Here is a 4254-nt window from a genome sequence, read left to right on the forward strand (position 1 = left end):
GGGGGGGCGCTACCAGGCCCTTGCGCCCTTGGAGGGGTGTCCCGTGGCTCCCCTTCAGCCGGGCGGTGCGGGGCAGCCGGCGGTACCGGCTTTGCCCCCGTGGCCGTGGCGGCGAGTAGTTTTTCCCCCGCGTGGGGCTGCGGCGTCGGCGGAGCGTGTGGGGCTGTGGGCTGCCGGTGGTGTCTTCCTGGGGTAACTTGGGTTGTGCTTCTTCACACGTAAAGTGGCACATCAGCAATAAACTTCCCACTAAAAAGTAGTAAGCCCAGCACGGAGTGGGCTCTGAAAGAAGCTGTAAGTGAATTTGCTTTTTTGGGGGGGAGAAGGCTGCTTGTGTGAGTACCTGCTGTGTGCTTGGTTTATGTGTAATTTTTTTCCCCGTCTTTTTCACAGTTACCTGTGGCTCAGGTTGGGTCAACTCGTTGGAGAGGGCAGGTGTTGAGTCTTGGTGTTTTGTGAGGCTGTGAAATCTCAACTCTTTCTTAAGTGTACTTAAAAGATTTAACATTGGTTGTCAACGTAATTGACACAGGTGCATTTTCCAGGTACATGGGCTAGCTACACAAAATTGACTTACTTGGGAAACCTTTTAAGCAGCAGTCCTCAGATCCTCCCTGCATTCTTAACAGTATCTGCCTGCTCTTCCATGACAGAGATAAGCTAAATCTCAAACCTAGTACCAGTTAATATAAAGCTAATTGTAACTTATTTACTTGAGAATATCGCTGTGCTCTAATTTTCTCCCGGTTATGTTTCATTGTAGTTTGTGCCCTTCGTAATGGTGGTAGAGAAATGTCATCGGAGGAAGCTTTTTCAGAGTGTTTAACTGTTGTGAGCTGTGCAGTTATCTTAAATCATTTTATAAAACCTCTGAAACATTTTATGGAAAACCCCAAAAAGATTGGTGAGGCATTCGACTCTATGTGTTTCCTGTCACGAAGTATAAATTAAAACCAGAACGGGGAATACTGCTGTCACAAATGCTAAAAGCATGAACTTGCACAGTCAAGCTTTGATTTTATTTTTTTTTTTTTTTATGGGTATGCATTGAAAACTTGAAGCTTGAAAAACATAAGAGAATTCCCTCTCTCCTGCCCCAACAGATTACTCCTAGGTAGAACGTGCTTATTATCACAATGGGCTTACCTGGTTTTTACACTTTAGGTTCCTTCTTATGACTGAAATCTTGCACTATTGACTCAGTGTTAAAATAACTAGCTCTGGGATTTTGAAAGGCAGTGTTTCCTTTTGGAATCTGACTGCATGTTGCCTTCACAAGGAGGCCTCGTAACTGAGGGAAGGCAGAAGCAAGCATTTATGTGAAGCCTTAAAATTATGTCAGTCTAGAACTGGTGTATGTTTAGGGACCGCTGCTTGCAGTTGGTAGGTATAGGTATTACCGTAGAATAAAGAATCGGAGGCAAGAAAATACAGAAATCTAATCCCTGCCTTAAGGCAGGGCAGAGGTGTGACTAGTCAATAATAGGATTTTAAAGCAATGCTACTTTGACTTTTCTGTAAGTGTCTTTACAATTTTACGTATTAAGAAGCAGTATGTGGGCTTCTGGATTAGAGAGGAGATTGCAACTCTTACGAGAAAGGTTGACCTCAGAGTGGGCACTGAAATCCTGTTCCTGTTGAGAGTTCCTGGTGTTACACAAGTTGTGTCTGTGGATGGCAGTGAGAACGTAGGGTTGCAAGAGGTGCCCCTGGCTTTGACAGCTATGTTATCATGGGGGTTCTTGATGGCTAAATAAATTGAGATCTGGCTGCCTTTTTTGTTTTGCGAAATGATCTTGAACTATCAGTGCGTTTGTCTTTGGAACTGAACCACTGATGGTAATGTGTAAGCTAGATTGCAGTGCATAATGTTTGCTCGCATGAAGATCCTGTCTGTAAGACCCTGCATAAAATGCTCACGATGGTTATCGTGTTTGCCTCTGCTAGAGGTTTCTGTGGCTGCTTGCTCTCCTTGTACAGTTGAACCAAGTACAGCAATAGCCATACATTTCCCTTTATTTTGAGCAAAGTGCTTCCCAAATGGAGGCAGGGCAAAGGAAGCAGTCCTGTGGCATTAAAATGCGTTGACCCTTGGGTTAGAAATGGCCTTGGGGTGGTGGACTTCATGGAGAGCGGCCTGTAGAGTGGTTTGGGTGGAGCTGCATTAAGGCTAAAGCTGAGGTGTGGAGAGCTGCCTGCTTGATATGTGCACTGAGGATACAGCTGTTGATCCTGTTTTACACTAACGTTAAACTCCCACATTTCTCCTTTGACCCCTTGTTAAATGTGGGATACAATGGTGTTACGTTGGAAATTTTTATGGCACTTTTATGTAAAGTGTTTATGAAAAGAAGAGGTACTTGTATGGTATTTAGTCATTCATGATAAAATATCCATACATATAAGACAAAGTCACAGGGCAAAAACGTGCCAAGGGTGTTTTTTTAAACACAAAGACAAAACTTCAGATATTTCTGGGCTGCTTATAAGAACAAGCTGGATATATATCACTTTATATTTATTCTACTGCTGTCATTTTTTTCCCTGAGCTTTGTTATTAGCCAGTGTTAGATACAGGATAGTGAGCTACACAGGCCGTTGGACCATCCCGATACAGCCGTCCTTGTGTTCTGTAGTCGAGTTCCAGCACGCTCAGGGTACGCACCATCAGTATCCCTGGAACAAACTTCTTCAGTTTATCACAAGGAATTAAATGCGCTGCTTTGGCAAAGCTGACATATCTTCTTTACATCTTTTAACTGAGGGGAAGTGGTTGAGTGATGATGAAATCTAGTTTTCTGTCTTTTTTTTTTCGTTTGCTGCTAACATGCTTTAGACATTTTAACTGAAACATCTCATAATTGTTCTCAGATCCAAAGCTACAAAATATTTGGTAGACGTGAGGTAACTTCATTTGGAACTTGGTTTGGAGTGTCATCACTTGAAAACTGAATGGAAAAATAAATCTGCTTTAGATTAAAGTATTTAATATATTGAGCATATGAGCAGCTTAACTTCACAATGTTGTTTGTATCAGCAGGATGCTTTATTCAGCTTCAAAAGCCAAGGAGATGTGGATTTACTTTGCCTGTGGTGCTTTGAATCTTTGCAAAGCAAAACAAACTTGTGTTTCCAGGGTTGTACAGTTCTTTTCAAGTGACTGTCTAGCCTTTTACATTCTCCTTACTAAAGCTGTAAACGGTTGAAATACCAAAGCCAAGAAGGTCCATGTCAGGGAATTTGCTATGTGGCGCGGTAAAGAAGATAAAGCCAGTAGGAGTCATGTGCTAATACAATGCTGCCTGTCTTTAAAATAAATACTGAAGGGGAAAATCCTGAACACCTTTCCCCCTCCCTCACCCCAAACTGCAGGAATTAAGTTTTCTTCTATCCGGTTTGGCATATTACGTGTGTAATTTGTTGTATATGTACTCTAGTAACATAGGGGCCAAGTTAATTTGTCGCTTTGTCTCGTTGCTTACGAATATGTGGGATTGATCACTGCTGTCTGGGTGAAAGCCTTATCCTGTGGATGTGGCAATTCACTGTCCAGTATTCACTGTCCAAACTATCTGTTTGGTTAAAGGTTTATAGCGGGCAGCTGAGCTCCTTGAAGGACTTTTCTTTGGGATAGAGGTAGATCTCTGAAGTGCTGGGAGCTCTGTCTTTTTGTCTTTCGTTGCATGATTCATGCCAAATTTTGTTTCAGATACCTGATGTTTTGCCTGCCCAAAGCTTACTGCTGTAGACTAACAATAGCAATTTTATTTGTATGTTGTTTTGGAACCCTTTGAAACAAATGTCATTCACTTCAAGATGGCTGTATGACAGAGTTGGGTAATGCAAATCTTGTCTGTTGATTATGGAAGTAGATGACTAATATTTTTGTAAAGCAGTGCTAGCATATCTTTAAATACCAAGTGTTTTCTAGATGTGTATGGTTGTTAGTTGAGTGCTTGTGGACATATTTAGATGAAAATCGTGAGAGTGTGTATGCGTGTTTTGTATCTGTGTATGCAATGACAAGTCAAGCAAATTGTCTTATACAAGATGCTAAACTGTATTCCTGGAGTAGCACACTGAAATTTCTCTGCAGTGAGTAATAAAGTGATAAAGAGGCAAGGATTTCTTGAGGGCTTTACTGTTAGCTTGCAACAGCCTTAGAATGTGCAAGACAAAAAATCTGCAGCAATGTCTTGCTTGAGGCTAAAGTACAGAAGGCTGAAATAAACTTTTGTAACTTTTTCAGGTCAC

The sequence above is a fragment of the Charadrius vociferus genome, unplaced genomic scaffold, assembly GCF_000708025.1.
Source record: "Charadrius vociferus isolate BGI_N301 unplaced genomic scaffold, ASM70802v2 scaffold147, whole genome shotgun sequence".
NCBI lineage: Eukaryota > Metazoa > Chordata > Aves > Charadriiformes > Charadriidae > Charadrius > Charadrius vociferus.